General features: G+C 37.6%; 1 protein-coding gene and 1 long non-coding RNA gene across 8 annotated transcripts in view; one reads left to right on the forward strand and one right to left on the reverse strand.

The window, feature by feature from the left end:
- Positions 1-19,673, reverse strand: part of LOC123642276 — a 40,172-nt gene extending 20,499 nt beyond the window's left edge. The window contains exons 1-3 of one of the 2 annotated variants that reach the window (XR_006736423.1): positions 19,520-19,673; positions 8,854-8,925; positions 8,556-8,747 (exon numbers count right to left, since the gene is read on the reverse strand). This is a non-coding gene — a long non-coding RNA (uncharacterized LOC123642276). Of the gene's footprint in view, positions 1-8,555; positions 8,748-8,853; positions 8,926-18,316; positions 18,494-19,519 lie in introns of those variants that run through there. The other variant, XR_006736424.1, reaches the window with a different exon arrangement.
- RAB30 (RAB30, member RAS oncogene family) overlaps positions 1,288-19,673 on the forward strand; it is a 127,855-nt gene continuing 109,469 nt past the window's right edge. For 4 of the 6 annotated variants that reach the window (XR_006736420.1, XR_006736418.1, XR_006736419.1 and 1 more), the window contains exons 1-3: positions 1,288-1,468; positions 12,200-12,325; positions 19,540-19,601. The gene's annotated coding sequence lies outside the window, so the exon portion shown is untranslated. Of the gene's footprint in view, positions 1,469-12,199; positions 12,326-19,325; positions 19,602-19,673 lie in introns of those variants that run through there. The other 2 variants (XM_045557243.1, XM_045557245.1) reach the window with 2 other exon arrangements.

A 19,673-nucleotide genomic window follows, 5' to 3' on the forward strand; every position in this document is an offset into this window, starting at 1 on the left:
CATATGAATTCTCTCTGAAAGAGATTGTGGAGTCCAAAGGGACCTTTAAAAAATGTCATCCTCTTCACATCCTGGAGTGTTTATTATTACAGAGTCACTAGCCTGAGGGAAACCAGATCTTTGACAGTAAAAGGACCTCAATATTCTCCTGTCTGTTTGCACCCAACTAGATCTGCATTTTAGACTTTGTGCAAAGCAGTCAACTGTTTTGATTAAAGAATAGGTAAGGGATCCTTTTCTGGGGATGTGTGATGGTTACTCTTTGCTTTGGTCAGAAAAGTTAAAGGAGATATTTGAAAACATGTATTGAGCTCCTACTATGTACAGGGCATGAGTAAGAACAGTATTATGCAGTGGTTATGAGTACAGACACTGGCACCTGATTGCATGCGCTCTACCTCTTATTAACTGTTGGATCCATAGGGACATCAGTTTCCTCATCTTAAAATTGGGGTTATAATAATATCTGTTGAAGATTAAATGAGGTAATCTTTGCAAAGTTCTTTTAATAGAGTACATGACACATAATAAGTGCTATGTGTTTGATAAATTCATTTTGATTGTGTTTAGTGCCTACTTTATATAGATCTTCGTTTTTTCCCACTGGGTTATAAATCCCCTAAGAAATTAAGGAATCTTGGAAAGGGAAGGGGAAATTCACACTTCCCTATATGATAGAGTCCCCACACCTACTCTATGTTAGATTGTTTCTTATATTTACTTTACACACATTTAATTCCTACCTTTTGATATGCATGTCGTCATCTTTTTACAGGCAAAGAAGCTAAAACCCAGAGTGGATAAGTGAATTGCCTAGGTTGTACAGCATTGCAGACAGAATTCAAATCTGGCCTAGTGCCAAACCCCATAATCATCTACCTTAATAGTTATAAAGATATGGAGGGAAGAATCCAGTGCTTGTTGCATGATCACATTCTGCAGCTGTTATTATCTCATCAGCTGCCCTAAAGTGTTTTGTGTATTTTTCTCAAATAATGAAAGGAAATATATTCAATATTATGCTTATGGATCATAGGTAAAAAAGTATTCATTCTACTTTCCCCAATCAACTACAAACTTATGTCAGAGAAAAAGAAAAGAATAATTAATAATTATATTTTCAGGGGAGAGGGTAAAGGAGTAGAAGGGATGAAAGGGGGAAGAGGAGGAAGAGAAGGGAAGCTATTTTGTTGCCTAGCAAATGCCATAAACTTAATTTACAAGACTGAAGAACACAAACATGCAGGAGGCATCATAAGAGCCATAGAATTAGCTTCTGCCTGGAGGAGAGGAAAGGTCAGCAGACAAACATGTCACAGGCTACCAGGAAGCACCAACATGAGCAAACTCAGGTGCAGTCAAGCATAGGAGTCATCCTGAGGACAGATGACTTTCAAGGCAGTTACTAATAAAGTAAGGAGCAAGAGAGAGAAGACTGGAATCCATTGTCATTGCTGGTGACCCTCAGGTAAGGCTGACAAACCAGTGGCTTTTGAAGCTGGGTTTTGAAAAATGCTATTCAGAGTATTTATGACAGATTGTTCCATAACAAATGGAGTGTAATGAGAAAGAGAAAGGTATGGATAGGACAGATATGGAACAGACAGGAGGAAAGGAAAAGGGGAAGAAGAGAATAGGGTTAGTGAAGAAGAATATTAAAGATATAGAAACAGACTATCTAGCAGATATTTTAATTTAACATCTACTACATGCAAAAGACTGAAACTATATGCTCTCTGAGGATACAACAGAATAATAAACAACACCACTTTTTGAATGTTTACAAAGTGCCAGGTACTGTAGTAATAGTCTACATACTTTTTACTGTTTTAACAGCTTTCCAAGGTGAGGATCTTAGCCTTGAGAGGTTAATTGCAATTAGTGGCAATCAGGAATTCCCAAACAAGGTCTTTAAGAAAATACACTTTTCTTCTTCTCCCTCCTCATCTAGAATTTTTAAAAATACATATACATATAGTGTTAATTATAAAAAGGACACATATTTATTGTGGAAAAGTTGGAAAACACTGTTAATGATGTTAAAAAGCAATAGGATTTTCCAAATCTATGCTATTCTACAGAAGTATTAAGAAAGAACATCCTAAAACTGATTGCTAAAGCATGTATGAAAAATCTTGTTCTTGTACTTTTATCAACATTGAGTATGATCATTTCAAAAATGTCCATTTGATAAAAGGAAAGGGAAGTTCATTGTTATTTTAGTTTGCATTTCTCTAATACTACGGAAATTTTATGATTTTTCATGTTTTTGGCCTCTTCTACTTCATGTCACACACTAATATCTACTTTTCATGTTCTTTTAGAACATCTGTTTCTTACTGATTTGCAAGTTATATTAAAAATATTAACTTTGTCTACTATACATAGTAAATATTTTCCTAGTTTCTCTTGTTTTGTTTATGGTACATTTTGACATAAAGAAGGTTTTCATTCTCACATCATCAAATTTACTGAACTTTTCCTTTGTGTTTTCCTCTTCTGTTTTCTTCCCTTTGAAGAAGATTTCTCCATATCAAGATTGGCTATATTATCTTCTAATGAGTTGGGTTTTGAAGGAGACAAGGGACACAGGATGATCCAGAGGAGGAGGGAAGGGAGTTAGGTATTCAAGGCAGAAGCAATGATGGGACCGATTAAGCCAAAAGCAGGGATGAGGCCCAGAGCTTGGCAAACAGAAAATGGATTACGTCAGTCTATGGAAGACAGACAGGGAGAGGAAAATAGATAGGCTGGGGGGCTGTGAAAGCTGGACTGTGGAGCCAGATATTGATTTGTTAAACAGGAAATCAAGATTCATGCCAGCTTCTCCTAAAGGGGAATCCCAGGTGGGAATAGGATGCTATATAATGATAAGTTTGCTGGGAATTGCACAAATGCAGGAGGCTGAAAGAGCTAAGACACTGTTGTTGCTGCAATCCAAGTCCCAGGTGATGACATATTAAATGGGCAGGGCTGGTTGGAGAAGTGGAATGTAAGAGACAGATACAAGAAATATTTCAGTAGGGAAAACAATAAAAAATTAATAACTACAATAAGAACAAATCCAAGACTTTTTAACTTAGTACACCAAGAGCCATACAAAAGAGAGAGTTTAAAATATCTCTGATGTTTGGAGAAGGAGGTAAGGTTTCTGAGTTTTAATGACAGGAGCAGGGAGATTTGGAGGGATGAACTGGTTTCAGGAGAAGTCCAGATGGGGAAACTTAAGCTTACTGCTTGGATGCTTTGATTTCTGGGTGTCGGTGGAACATCCATAAATTTCTATCCCTCAGTTAAGAGGAGTGAGGATAGCTCATTGGTTGAATGAAGGAAACTTGAGATCAAGCAGGAAACTGAGGGACTTAATTCTTCCTACCCCAACATATGACTCTGAGTAAGGCCTGTGCTTAAAGGAAGATAAAGCAGCTTTCTGTCTCCTTAGAGATGTTTGGGAAGTGATTAATTAATAAGCACATAGCCTAAAAGGTGTAATTTTGAGATATGACAACTTCTACATTGGTGTCAGTACTTGAGGTGAGACCCTCTGAAGAGGATTGCCAGATAAAATACATGACTACATTTGAATTTCAGATAAACAATGAAACAATTTTTGATGTAGATATGACTCAAATGTTGTATGGGACGTATTTATACCAAAAAAATTACTCATTGTTTATCTGAAATTCAAATTTAACTCGTGCTGTATTTTTATTTGCTAAATCTGGCAACCCTACCTATAAAGGGAGATTCCAGAAGTCTCCAAGAGTATGGCAGTTTGTTCTAGCAGTTGGTGGCAGTTGGGAAATGGAAAATACAGCAGGAAATTTCAACTTCCCAAAGAAGAGAAGATGCAAATCAAGCAGGAGGAAGAGATGATAAATACATCACAGACAAATTAATTGGTGTTTCTTTAGCATCTGGTTTACACTGTGCTGGGTACTTTGGGGGCTTCACTCAAGGAGGTTACAGTGAATTTTAAATTAATTCCTGTACTAATCTCTCCAAAAACATGTATTGTGCACATACTATGTGCTGGGTTCAGCTCATGGCACTGAACTTTCAGATGAAAAGGTGTTGGAGCTCACAAAAATAGGGGAGACTAGGCTAACTCAGAAGAGTATTTGGAGACCAATTCAAGATGGAATCTATTTGGGCACTGAAAGTGTGGCTTCTAAGAGCAACAAGGTGAGCTAGGAAGAAATGTCTCCTCTATGTTCATAGCCTTGCTTAGCTTTGAGAATCAGCCATAGTTTAAAGGAAGTAGCGATCAACTGAAGGTCATAAATTAATTAAAGAATGGAGGGTTTGAGCTAAGCCTTACTTACTCTAAAGCTCTTTGCATGACCCCACACTGCTGCTGTAAGAAAGATCTAATGAAACGTGCCAATTATTTGCATTGATATGAAGATGAAAAAGTCTGCTTTCACTACAGGAACATCCTCTGAAAAGAAAGTGCTGGAGCAAGAGCATTCTTCCTTCATACCCTCTTTTTCCTCCAAGTTCCTGGATCCCTTATAAAAGAGATTTCTTGTGTGAGAGTGTTCAGAGTGTAGGTGAGTTTTCCTACCCAGGGTGAGAGACAGTGAAAAGTTCCTTGCTTAACAGACCTGGGAAAGCTGTCCTAGAACTTTTTTGTGTCAGAGCTCTCCTTTATGTCCCCTTCTATCCTGAAATGTCAGTGGCCTGGCATCTGATACAAGTGTGGCTGTGAGGTCACGAGACCTCTGTGGTCCATCTGATGGAAAACCTGGCACCTCACCTTACAGAACTGTATCTACTTTCTTAGGGCAACTGTCATAGAGCTAGAGACAAAGGACTCACTAGGGGTTTAGGATTATGTCACGATTTATAAAGTGCTGTAATCTACGTTATCTTTCTTGTTACTCAGAAAAATCATGGGAATTATTTTCATATGGGGAATCCAAATCTCAGAGATGATAGGTGATTGGTCCAAGTACACATTGCCTAAAAGCATTAGTGTCAGAACTGGGGGACTAGGTTCTTTTAGTCCTAAATCTCACACTCACCCCACATCATAGTTGCTTATCTTCTAGGCAAATTATTTTAAACATATTAATATAATCCTGCTTCTGGGGATCATCTGGGAATCCTTAGATATGAGTATTTATTGTCACAGGATTTGACCTCTAACTCTTGCCGTTCTTTCTCTGATAATAAAAACTACCATTTACTGAGCACATTCTGTGTACTATGCATCATTCTGCTAGGTAGTTAATAGTAGCCATCTATTTAATACATGGCTTTAGAGTCAGACAATCATATATTTAAACCATCTATTTAATCTTCACTACAGTCGTGTGTGTGTGTGTGTGTGTACGTGTGTGTGTGTATATAGTTGTATATATGTGTGTGTGCATGACTTGCTCAGTCTCACATACAATTGATTGTGCCAGAATTTTAGCATTCTAGCCTAGGATTGTCTGACTCTAAAGCCACTGTTATAGACTCTCATTTTCCTCTTTCTATATTATTGATTCTATCTTTGAAATGGCCAAAGTGACATTCAAACATAGGCCAGGTGCAGTGGCTCATGCCTGTAATCCTAGCACTTTGGGAGGCCAAGGTAGGAGGATCACTTGAGCCCAGGAGTTCAAGACCAGCCTTGGCAACATAGTGAAACTCCCATCTCTAAAAAAAAATGTAAAAATGAGCTGGGTGTGGTACGTGCCTATAGTCCCAGTTATTTAGGAGGCTGAGATGGGAGGATCTCTGGAGCCTAGGAGTTCGAGGTTGCAGTGAGCTATGACCATGCCACTTCACTCCAACCTGGGCAACAGAAGGAGACCCCATCTCTTAAAAAAAAATGTTTTCATTTTTAAGTTTTTAAAATTTCTTTTCTACATGTTTTTTCTGTCACAGACATAGAAGAGTATTAAACTATGATCCTCAAAAGGACTCTTAAATTTGGACTTTATTTTACTAGTTGACCAAGAACAACCATTTGCAAATGCATTTTTAGGTTCATGTTTATATTTCTGCTATAGGTCAAAAATATGTCGATTTAAACTAAGGTCTCTGAAGCTTAACTATTGATTTATTCCGGCTTTAAGCATGTTCCTTTCTAAAACAGCATGAGACCTGCTCATCCCCAATGATGTTACAGTCTTTCTAGTGCCCAACTTTAATAAAGAGTCTACCACAGTTTCTCAATTAGATGTGAATGGCCCATTTTTTTGAACTTTGGATGAAATTTGCAGTGTTGACATCTCAAAGAAGGCTCAAGTTTGTTTGTTTGTTTGTTACATCATCTCACCTTCCAGTGGGGAACTTGTGTTGATTTTCCTGAAGCTTTAAGATACAGAAGGAAGTAGCAATGAAGATAGTGGGACTAGGGCAGGAATGGGGCTCGTGTTCCTCCTGACCAGGAAGATACAGAACAGAGCACCTGTGTGCTCACTCCTCTACTTATTCCATTAACAAGTATTTACTGAGTACCTACAATGGTTATACATGCTAGCTGTATAGGGACTCCCACCCTTCTAGCACATGGGTATAGACAGACAACTTAATAGGCTATTTTAAGTTTCTTGCTCTTGTACAAAATGCCTGCAGAATATAGAGGGTTAATATTCCTGAGATGTTGATTTTTTTTTAAGCTCATCTATGGGCTTTTACTATCTGCTTCATTATGTGCTAAATATTTTTATGTTCAACATCTAAAATTGTTTCCTTGCCTATAAAATAGAGGTAGCTACCTCATGACGTTATATTAAATGAGAGGATGATAATAATAGCTACAATATTAGTTGACAGGAAACCTTATGTCAGGCACCATAGTAATAAGCATAGTAATTATTTCATTTAATCCTTTAAAAAAACATGAGGTGGGTACCCTTGTTAGCCACTTTTTACAGATGAGCACATTGAGATTTAAACTGGTTAAGTAAATTGCCCAAGCCCACAAGGAAAATACGTGACACAGTTTGGACTCTAATCTAGGTTGGTCAGAGGTTGAGGCTATGTACTCAACTAGTGATTCATGGTGTCTTCATAGCAAAAGTATAAAAACTTCCTAATGCACTATTTGGCAATGGCTGCTGTCTATTGTTTGTCTTAAATCCATTTTGTAATACTATAGACAAACAGTTTTAAAAACAAAAATTTAAAATCTTCTGTTAAACAACATTGGACAGGTTCCTTCTTGACCAAACAAATAGAAAAGCAGGGCCACCTCGTGGAGATTTGGAATCTAAAGTGAATACATTTCCACTGCATACTCCCTCTTTGCTTTAATTCTTGGGGGCTTGTTTGTTTGTTTTTTTCTTTCTTTCTTTTTTTTTTTTTTTTTTTTGAGACAGAGTCTCACTTTGTTGCCCGGGCTAGAGTGAGTGCCGTGGCATCAGCCTAGCTCACAGCAACCTCAAACTCCTGGGCTTAAGTGATCCTACTGCCTCAGCCTTCCGAGTAGCTGGGACTACAGGCATGTGCCACCATGCCCGGCTAATTTTTTCTATATATATTTTTAGTTGTCCAGATAATTTTTATTTCTATTTTTAGTAGAGACGGGGTCTCGCTCAGGCTGGTCTCAAACTCCTGACCTCCAGCGATCCACCCACCTCGGCCTCCCAGAGGGCTAGGATTACAGGCATGAGCCACCGCGCCCGGCCTATTTGTTTTTTTCTGATTAAAAACATGCTTGGTGACTTTGGAAAGCAAGCTCAAAGGGGCAAATTTCACCAAAGGGCAGCATATAGCCCAAACTAAAAGTGAGAAGGGTGAAGAGTGGGAAGAATATTAATGTTTATTAAACTCCTCTGTATGCCAGTCATCTTAAGGATGTTATTTACTCATTTTGCTCAACAAGATTTATTGAGTACCTACCGTATTCCCAGAATTGTGCTAATAATGATCTAGCAAATTTTCACTAGAACATTGCAAAATGAGGACACAAAGCCTTGACGAAATTAAGTAATTTGCCCAAAGTCACATAACTGGTTGTTGGCAGAACCTAGTTTCACATTCAGTTTAGTCTGCTTTCAATCTGTGCTATTTCCCATTATACCTCTCTTCTTTGTTCAGATAATGCTGGGAAAAGAATTATCTGAGATTCTAAGTTGATAAGCCTAAAGGTTAAGTACTAATTGATAGACTCACCTCCCTACCCACCCCCGCCCTATTCTCTCATTGGTTGACTCATCCTTTCAGAAAATCTGGGAAATTAGGAAAGACCAATAAAAGGATATGTTTCTTATAGATTCAGGAAACTAAGAGTTGCTTTAAGCACTATTCTGGAAAATTCCCAGTAACTTTGAAGAAAAGCCTTTTAAGAGTTTCTGATTGCTCTAGAAAGTCTTTAAATATGACAGTTTTCCAGAGGCTGGAAGCTTTGTAGTGAGTATAGTGTTTGCACATCTCATAGGCAGGTCACTAGAGCTGGTGGGGACACATGCTTCACTGACATGTGATGGGAATCCTCCAGGGGCAAATGGGCTGGAGACCAACTCCTGCTCTGAGCAGGCCAAATGGAGCTAGAAACAAGAGGCATCTAGTAAAATGTGTCACAGGATAAACTGCGGTGTCAATTTCACACTTACCCGGTCAGCTACGTGAAGAGGCAGTTATTTGTAGAATGTTTTGAACTATGCTCTTGTGCACTGGAAGGACAAACACCATCAAAGAAAACAGCTTGCTCTTGAATTCTGTGGTTGCAGTGTTTAGTGTCACCATCCTGGTTTTTTGCTTCTTAAGTTGCTTGGCATGATGAAGATACAAGTCAAAATAGTCCACTTTTTGGAAAAGATGGCAAATTGTAGCATTTACATCATATAAATATGTGGTTGCTTAAAGAAATCATCTAACTGTTCATGACAATAAACTTTTATGAGCACTTACCAGGTGCCAGTCATTGTGATAGTGGCTGATGATACAGTGATGGATGGCTCCTTCCTTCAAGAATTTTTTAGTCTAATGGGGAAACAGCACAGACATGAGTGATACTCAGAAAACAATGGGATATTTTTTACAGTTGAGGTACTTCCAAAGCAGGCTGAAGGGAGCTGGTGCTGGGTAAGCCTGGACTTGTACTCCTATTGCTTCTTAATGATAAGAGGACTTCAGCCAGATACTCAATTGCATCAATCATCAGTGTATCTCTCTGTTAAACAATGCTATTGCACAGGACTGTTTTGAGATGCAGCAAAGTACCAGACTCATATATCATCAAGGTGATCTACCATAATTTTCATAATCACTGCTCTGTTATTTTTGGAAAAAAATACATGTGCCTGGTGAAAAAATTTGAAACAGTCCTGAAGAGTATAGAGTAGTCCCTCTACCACCTTGTCCCTAGTTCACCTCCTCAGAGGCAACCACTCTCTTCAATCCCTAGTATATCACTCCAGAGATATTATAATTTTTAATACATATGTGTATATATATCTTTTTAAATATTATAAAAATGATAGCATACTACATATACTGCTTTGCACTTTACTTTTTGACTTATTTTGGAGATCTTTTATATCAGTACACATGGATTGCATCATCCTTTTTAATGGCCCTGTAGAACTACACTACAGTTTATATAACCATCACCCTGCTGGTAGACAATTCAGTCATTCCCCATCTTTTGCTGTTACAATGCTGCAATGAATATTCTTCACATACATCTTTGCACGTATGTTTCTATAGGATAAATTAAAATGCTTGGTCAAAGTTATGATCATTTTTGACAGATATTGTGAAATTGTTTTCTTAAAAGATGATATTGATTTACACTCAGTAACATTAAGAATGTTTCCTCACACCCTAGCCAAAATAATGTATTGTCAAGCTTTCTGATCTTTGCCAAACTGATGAAAAATAATATATCTTAGTTTAAATTTGCAGATTTCTTTCTTTCTTTTTTTTTTTTTTTTTGGAGACAGAGTCTCACTTTGTTGCCCGGGCTAGGGTGAGTGCCGTGGCATCAGCGTAGCTCACAGCAACCTCAAACTCCTGGGCTTAAGCGATCCTACTGCCTCAGCCTCCCGAGTAGCTGGGACTACAGGCATGCGCCACCATGCCCGGCTAATTTTTTTTTTATATATATATTTTAGTTGGCCAGATAATTTCTTTCTATTTTTAGTAGAGACGGGGTCTCACTCTTGCTGGTCTCGAACTCCTGACCTTGAGCGATCCAACCGCCTCAGCCTCCCAGAGAGCTAGGATTACAGGCGTGAGCCACTGTGCCCGGCCAGATCTCTTATTTTAAGTGAAGTTGAACATCTCTTTCATATGTTTAAAAGTCATTAACCGATCCTTTTGTTTAGAAAGTTTGCCATAACCTAATCCAATCACAGAAAATTGAAGAAGCTCATAGAAGAGGGTGGTTAATGTGGAACACCCTGTTTGATGGCGGAGATGCAAGATGAAGCAGATAAAATCCCTGAAATAAAGACTGGTCATTAAAAGTATTTAGACAAGAGAGGTTGATTCATAATCAGTAATGTGTTTTGAGAAGCTCTGGACAGTGTGGAAGATGGATTGGAAGTGGTAAGACTGGAAGGAGGGAAAAAAATTAGATAAAAGGTCATTGCCATCCTAAACTAAGGCATTGCCAGAAAGAATAGAGATTATGAAACCAACATGAAAGACATTTCAGAAGCAGGATCAAAAGAACTTGATGGGCCGGGTGCGGTGGCTCACGCCTGTAATCCTATCACTCTGGGAGGCTGAGGCGGGAGGATCGTTTGAGCTCAGGAAGTTGAGACCAGCTTGAGCAAGAATGAGACCCCATCTCTACTAAAAAAATAGAAAGAAATTAGCTGGACAACTAAAAATACATAGAAAAAATTAGCCAGGCATGGTGGTGCATGCCTGTAGTCCCAGCTGCTTGGGAGGCTGAGGCAGAAGGATTGCTTGAACCCAGGAGTTTGAGGTTGCTGTGAGCTAGGCTGACGCCACGGCACTCTAGCCTGGGCAACAGAGTGAGACTCTGTCTCAAAAAAAAAAAAAAAAAAAATCTACTAAGCAAGGGTTTATGGTAGTTATATATACATTTATATATATGAAAATTGAATAAACAAAACATATTCATGTTATATTTATTCAATTTCACAACTTTACTAGGGAGATATAATCCATTTAAGTATTTAAAAAATTAGAAAAGTAACATGTATAAAATCAAAACCTGATTTGATATGAATCCCAGAAGGATTCATATCAGAATTCAAAGTCACTTGACTAGCCTAAAAATATATACATATACATAAAATAATTCAAAGTCATATCTGATGGCAAAACTAATACTCTCTAGTCCAAGTTGCCTAGACTTAAAGAAAATGTTTAGGTTGGCTGGTCTGATGGTAGTGGGTTATCAGAACTTATTAACATTAGTGTCACTAAAGTTGGTATTGAATCCCCCACTGCTAAATTTGACTGGCTTAAAAAAAAAAAAAAAAAGAAAATGTTTAGGGAGAAAAAAATTATCTTACATCATGCAGGGAACAAACTGCCCACACAATACTTACAAATACCAAAAATTAATCCCTGAGCTATCATATTATCAGTTCAGTTTAAATATGACAATTCTCAGAGGAACCCATTATAATTCACAGCTGTCTCTATTTGGAATTGACCAGGATCACCCTCTTTATAGAAAAAAGCACTTTTCTCTTCCTCTGTCATTCCTCTGCAACTCATTTGGGAAAACATGTCAAATTGTATTAAGACTTTTTACACTGTAAATATAGTCATATTCAAATGTTACATAAAAATGTCTCACCAAGAAGATAACATCTTCATTAAATACACTGACTATGAAATAGGATGAGGATGTGAACAAATACTTAACGTAACTACTTTGGAAGAGTGGTCGGCTGTTGCAAAAAAAAAAAAAAAAGCCTGATTGTTTGGAAGTGGATGTCATAGTTGTATTTGTAAAAGTAGACTCTACAGCATTGCCTATTTCATTTTTAACGCTTATAAACTTGCTAGTTTCCTTCCATATGTGTTATTACTTTTCATCTCAGGCTTTTCAGTGGATAAATGCTTTTATCATTGTAACCAGCTAGTGTTTGTTGAGCCTAGAAAGGTAATTGATCTCATGGCTGTTTAGTAGTTTGTTTCCAAAGCTAATTATACACTTGACATACTAAATTCCTAAAGAAGAGAGTTTTTTTTTAAGTAAGCATTAAGCCAAAAATGGAAATATGAACAAAAATATCTAACTATAAATAAATGAAAATTGATTCCCTAGGTATTGGCTTATGGAAGAAAGGTACAGAAATGACATGATAACTCTTCAGAAAAATAATACAGCAGTACAAGTTCCAAGTTTTTCAAATTTGGACCAGAATAAAGAAGGAATTTGATGACAGATCAGGTAAGAAAAAGGAACAGGGGGATGAGAAACCCCAAAGGCTGTGATCATCTTTGCAAATATCTGAGGAATGAACAGCACAGGAAGAGCAAATAGGCTTTTTCTATAAAAGAATTCAGACAAGAGCCTAGAAGATACAGTCTATGAGGACGAGACTTTCTAAGATAGTTGTCCCTTTCTCTGAGCTTCCCCAGAGAAGGGAGTGAATCTTGATTACCTATGTTTCCAGGTCCCTCTCCACGCCCCCGCCAAGTACCTGACAAAGAGCAGGGTTTGTAGAGTGAATTGAATAAATGGAATGGCTACTGTGGGAGGTAGTGGGTTCTACCACTGGAAGTGGCTGGTTAGGAAGCTGGAGTGAAATTAAGAATATCTGGGGTTAGAGTAGACATTGATTATATTTATGGTCCCTTCTAACTAACTATATTCTTATATTCTAAGATTTCCAAGAAGTTTGCAAATCTTTAGAATAATATGATCAGCCTATTCTCTGCCATATATTTTACCTCCAAAATATATCTCCAGTCTATCCATTTCTTTCCGTCTCTGCTGCCACTCTGTTAGCCCAAGACACTAACTTTTGGTACTATACCTAAAAGATTTCCTTGATTCCACTTTTGTAGCCAATGCAATCTTTTAATATTGTAATCAGGCCGGACGTGGTGGCTCACGCCTGTAATCCTAGCACTCTGGGAGGCCGAGACGGGTGGATCGCTGGAGGTCAGGAGTTCGAGACCAGCCTGAGCAAGAGTGAGACCCCCGTCTCTACCAAAAATAGAAAGAAATGATTTGGACAGCTAAAAATCTGTATAGAAAAAATTAGCCGGGCATGGTGGCGCATGCCTGTAGTCCCAGCTACTCGGGAGGCTGAGGCAGTAGGATCACTTAAGCCCAGGAGTTTGAGGTTGCTGTGAGCTAGGCTGATGCCATGGCACTCACTCTAGCCCGGGCAACAAAGAGAGACTCTGTCTCAAAAAAAAAAAAATAAAAAAATTGTAATCAGATTAGATAGCCTCCCTGCTTAAAATTCCTTAATGGAAAGAAATAAGAGAAATAAAAAACATGCAGGAAGGAGGAAATTATATGTTGTTTATAGATGATATCATTGTTTTCCTGGGTAAAAACAAGAGAATCAACTGAATAACTATTACAGACAAAAAAAGAACTTAGTTCAGTGGTTGGGTTACAAAATTAACTCATAGAAAATTTAATATGCAACCTTCAAGCAAACAAAAAAAGACCAATTGGGAAATATCATAAAATGAAGAAAATAACTTCATGAAAAATTTCAATGAAAAAGATAAATGTCTAGGAATAAACTGATAAATACACAGAATCTATATTAAAATATTACGGGACACAAAAGATTTGAACAATTGGAAAGGCAGCCCCTATTCATGGATAGAAATGCTCAACATCAGAAATAGAATCTATAATTTGAAACTCTCCTAAAAATTCCAATAGAATTTTCTTTTTGAATTACATAAGCTGATTCTAAAATTCATATGAAACAATAATAGAAATCAATATTCTAAAAATAAATAAGAAGACCTATCAGATATTAAAATGTTTTAAAGTTACAATTACTAAAACAGAAGGGATGAGTGAACAACAAAAAACTACAAAAATGGAATCAAGTACACATAGGAATTTAATATATTACAAATGTATCATTTCAAATTATTAGGAAAGGATAGATTATTCATTCATGGTTACATAAAAATCAGAATATCCATCTGGGAAAAAATTAGCATGCAGCCACACCTCATGTTCTCTACCAAAAATAAATTCCAGATAAATAAAAGATTTAATTATTGTTTTAAAACTACTAAGAAGGTTGGGCGCGGTGGCTCATGTCCGTAATCCTAGCACTCTGGGAGGCTGAGGCGGGTGGATCGCTCGAGGTCAGGAGTTCGAGACCAGCCTGAGCAAGAGCGAGACCCCGTCTCTACTAAAAATAGAAAGAAATGATTTGGACAGCCAAAAATATATATATAAAGAAAAAATAAGCCGAGCATGGTGGCACATGCCTGTAGTCCCAGCTACTGGGGAAGCTGAGGGAGTAGGATTGCTTGAGCCCAGGAGTTTGACGTTGCTGTGAGCTAGGCTAACACCATGGCACTCATTCTAGCCCAGGCAACACAGCGATACTGTCTCAAAAAAAAAAAAAAAAACTACTAAGAAAAAGAAGGAGGTATTTTAGAATTTCAGAGTAAGGAAGAGGAAGAAATAAGCTGTCATTATTCACAGACAATATGGTTACACACATAGAAAATCCAAAAGTATCTACAAATTATTAGAATTAAAAAGTGAATTTAATGTTTCCCAATAAAGAGCCAATAGACAAGTCAGTCATATTTTTATGTACCAACAATAGTTAGAAAATGAAATTTTTAAAAAGATACCATTTACCACAGCTTCAGAAGTTTCAAATACTTAGGAATAAATTCACACCAAAAAAATTGTACAATCTGTACATAGAAAACTTAAACTTTATTGAGAGAAATTAAAGAACAACTAAATAAAGGAAAGGGTATAGCACATTCACAGATTGGAAGACTCAATGATTTTATTTTATTTTATTATTTACTTACTTATTTATTTAGAGACACGGTCTTGCTCTATAGCCCAAGCTAGAGTGCACTAGAATGATCGCAGCTCACTGAAACCTTGAACTCCTGGGTTCAAGCAATTCTCCTGCCTCGGCTTCCTAAGTAGCTGGGACTATAGGCACATACCACCACCATGCCCAGCTAATTTTTTAAGTTTTTTAAATTTTTTGTAGAGATAGGGGTCTCACTATGTTGCCTAGTCTGGTCTTGAACTCCTGGCCTGAAGTGATCCTCCTGCCTTGGCCTTCTGAAGTGCTGGAATTACTGGTGTGAGCCACTATGCCTCATCAACTCAATGATTTTAAAGACATCAATTCACTCCAAATTATCTATAGATTTAATGCAATTCCAATCCAAATCCCAAGAGTTTTTTGTTTTGTTTATGGGACTGCATAAGATGTTTCAAAAATGTATAGGGACAGGGAAAGAACCAAGAATGGAGAAGACACTTCTGAAAAAGAACAAGGTAGGAGTAATTCCTTTACTGGATATCAAGACTTATTATAAAGCTACAGTAATTAAGTCAGCATGGTAATGGTGTAAGGATAGAAATTAGAACAACAGAATAAAAGAAAAGCCTAGAAATTAACTGCCATACGAACATCTGATTTGTAACAAAGGTGACACTTTCAGAATAGTAGGGAAAGGACAGTCTTTCAATAAATGATGCTGAGTCATTAGATACCCATGTGCTAAAAAATGGTAAGACAGTATAAAAACCCAACTCCAGGTATATTATATTCCTAAATATACTAGTAGATAGAACAATACAATAGCTAATAGATTACATAAGAGAGTATCTACCTTGAGATAGATGAAAAGCTCCTAAACATAACCCCCAAAAACACAATACAGGAAAAGACTGATAACTGATAACATTAAAATGAAGAATTTCTATTCATTAATGGATAGCATTAAGAAAATGAAAAAGCAGGCTGGGCACAATCCTCTGGGAGGATCGCTTGAGATTAGGAGTTTGAGACCAGTCTGAGCAAGAGCAAGACCCCATCTCTACAAAAAATAGAAAAATTATCTGGGCATGGTGATGCACGTCTGTGGTCCCAGCTACTTGGGAGGCTGAGGCAGGAGGACCACTTGAGCCCAGGAGTTTGAGGTTGCAATGAGCTATGATGCTGCCACTGCACTCTAGCTGGGGCAGCACAGTGAGACTCTGTCTCCAAAAAAAGGGAAAAAAAAGAAGAAGATGAAAAAGAAAAGAAAAAGTAAAGCACAGAGTGGGAGAAGATATATGCTATGCATACAATCTACTAGGATTCATATCTAGCACATGGGAAAATATAGCTACAAATCAATAAGAAAAATCAAAGATCCAATTTTATAAATGGGCAAAAGTCTTAGGCACTTTACGAAAAGAGATATACAAATGGCCAGTGGGCACCAGTATTTGGGGAAATGTTAATTAAAACCACAATGAGATACTACTACATACCTACTCAAGAGAACAGACAGCCCCAATTGTTGGTGAAGACGTAGAGAAACAGCTGTCAACCATTACTGATGTTAATGTAAATTAGTACAACCAATGTGGAAAACTCTTTGGTATTAGCTAGGGAAGTTGAATATATATATACATATGACCCAGCAAATCTACTCCTGGAAATACAACCAATAAATATGCATGCGCATGTGCACTGAGACAAAAACAAATATGTTTATAGTAGCATTCAGCATTATTCATAAGAACAAAAAACTAGAAACAACCAATATCACCATAAACAATAGAATGAATAAATAAGTGTTGGCATGTTTTAATAACAGAACACTATACTGAAAAACACACAACATACTGAGCTAAAGAAGTCAGATATAAAAGAATATCACCATAAGAATTATTCCACTCTTAAAGTTCAAAAACAAGCAAAAAATTAAACAGTAGTGTTTAGGAATTCAAAGTGTACAATCTCTACATAGAAAACTATAAACTTTATAGTTTCTTTAAAGAAAAGCAAGAAGTTATTACCATAAAATTCAAGATGGTGCTTATCCTTTGATGTAAGGGAGGGGACACAAGGGGGCTTTGGGGATGCTAGCAGTGTTCTATTTCTTGATATTGGTGGTGATTTGTAACTCAGTGTGATCATTCACTGAGTTACAAATTTCTGTTTTGTGGACTTTTCTGTATATGCATTATATTTAACAATTTGAAGAAAGGTTTAAAAAATCCTCTAGAGAGAAAGGATTGGCAAAATATGCCAATATATGGCAAAATATCAACAATTGCTGCAATATGGTTAAGGAGATATGGGTATTATACTATTCCTTCAACTTTTCTGTAAGTTTGAACATATTTGAAAAGTTGGAGAAAAAAATTCTCTTTTAATCTAACTTCTCCTGTAGCCACTGCCCCATTTCAAACCCCTTACGTATAGCAAACTCCTTGACAGTGTTGTCTATATTCTGAGTCATCAGTTCCTTTTCTCCAACTCTCTCCTCAGCATACTCCTACCAGGGTTTTGCCTCCACTATGGCAGCAAAACTGCTCTTCCCAAGATAACCAGTGACTTCCATGTAGCTAAATCCAATGACCATGTCTCAGTCCTCATCTTTATTTACTATCTGCAGCATTTTTACTGTTGATCTCTCTCCTCCCTGAAACACTTTTGAGCTTCCAGGAAACATGCCTAATTTTTCTCTTACTTTTCCACATGCTTCTTGTCATTCTTTCCTGGTCCTTTTCCTGACCTCTAAATATTGAAGTGGCCTCGGGTTCTGCCCCTGGACAGTACATGGACACTTCAAATCTTTACTTACATGTAATTTTTTTAGTGAAGCCTTATCTGGCCACTCTTATCTAAAATTATAATCCTATACTTCTTAACTCTTTTTCTTTGTTCGTTATATTCTCCTTAGCACTATCTAAAAGTATTATCTATTTTACTTATGTGTTTATTGCCTATCTCGCCAACTAGAACGTAACTTTCAAGAGGGAAGAATTTTTATGCTTTGTTAAAACTCCATGTCCAATGTCTAAACAGTACCTGGCACACATTAGGTACTCAAGCAGTGTTTATTGAACATATAATAAATTGTACTTAAAGTAAATCCATAGTCCTAGCTTACAAAATCCTGCTTAATTTGTCTTCTGCTAGCTTCTCCATTCTCATTTCATACTCCTTTCATTTCTCTAAACGTACCAAGCTCTTCTCTAACTCAGAGGCCTTGCACTTACAATTTCCTCTGCTGAGAAACCTCTTTGCTGGCTCTTCACATAATTGGCTCCTTCTCATTCTTCATGGCTCAATTTAAATATTCCCTCCTCAGAGAGGTCTACTCTGACCACTCCTATTTCTATTCACCTACCTCCCTACCAAATTACCCTACCCAGATACATTTTCCTGTTTATTTTCTTCATAGTACTTACCACATTTTCTTGTTGATTTATTTGATGACATGATTTTTTGTCTCTGTCTACCCTGGTAGAATGTAAGTCTGTCTTTCTCAGTGATATATCCTCAAGATCTAGCACAAGTCTGGCACATAGTTGTTGATCAATAAATGGCTATTGAATGAATAAAGGAATAAGTAAATAAATGAAGAAAGCAACTTTCTCAGTGCTTAGGGCAGGGTTTAAATATATACAATGAACCAGTGCCATCACTATCCAGGAGAAGACAAAGGGCATTTGTCCTGATGCAAGAGCCCAAGAATGAAATATTCAGCATTCCTTTAGAGTCAACTTCCTTACAAGATCCTTTTTCCCCCTGAATAATCTGACCAGTTACTGAGGTATAAAAAGCAAATGTGGAAATAGTCCACCTGCACCAAATGTACTCCTTTTGATGTACTAATCAAAGATGGCCTGAAATGCTTGGTTATGGACAATTAAGGAAGCTGGGCCTTTGAGATCCAGTAGTTTGTCCCTGAAACAATGACAGCTGTGTAGGAAGAGGAGTGGGAGGTTGGCTTCCTAGTTAGGGGCAAAGTACACTGTGTATTCCACCCACTTTTCCATTTATTTTATTGTTATTATATGTATGAGAGCAGGTTTTATGATAAATTAAGATCAGGCTTAATGGGAGAAAAGCCACAAAGAGAAAACTGCAACTTGGAGTGAAGTTAGAGAGGCAGAGCACTATACAGTTCTCGTGAGAAGAGGAGACATTAGGGGCCAGGCATTTCATTTATGTGACCCCATTGAATCTTTTCTTTCTTTCTTTTTTTTTGAGATAGGGTCTTGCTCTGTCCCCTGGGCTAGAGTGCAGTGGCATCATTATAACTCACTGTAACCTCAAACTCCTAGGGTCAAGTCATCCTCCTGCCTCAGCCTCCCAAGTAGCTGGGACTACAGGCCTATGCCACCATGCCCAGCTAATTTTTCTATTTTTTATAGAGACAGGGTCTCGCTCTTGCTCAGGCTGTTCTCAAAACTCCTGACCTCTAGCAATCCTCTCGCTTTCACCTCCCAAAGTGCTAGGATTACAGGCGTGAGCCACTGCGCCCAGCCCCAATGAATCTTTGTAATAACCTGTCATGGAATGTATGTCATTCCCATTTAACAGATGAGGGAATGGAGGTTTAGAGATGTGACGGATTTGTTCAAGTTCACACAGAAAGTAAGTAGCACCTGTTTGCTTTTTCCACCAGACCTGGAAGTCTGCCCCCTCTTCCTCCAAATGAACAGTCCTGAACACCCAGAGCTGTGAAGGGTAAGATGATTGCCACAGAGTTTCCTTGGCAGTGCTATCTTGTGATGTATTTCTCTCCATTCTTGGTGACTA

This window comes from Lemur catta, chromosome 7, assembly GCF_020740605.2.
Source record: "Lemur catta isolate mLemCat1 chromosome 7, mLemCat1.pri, whole genome shotgun sequence".
Lineage (NCBI taxonomy): Eukaryota > Metazoa > Chordata > Mammalia > Primates > Lemuridae > Lemur > Lemur catta.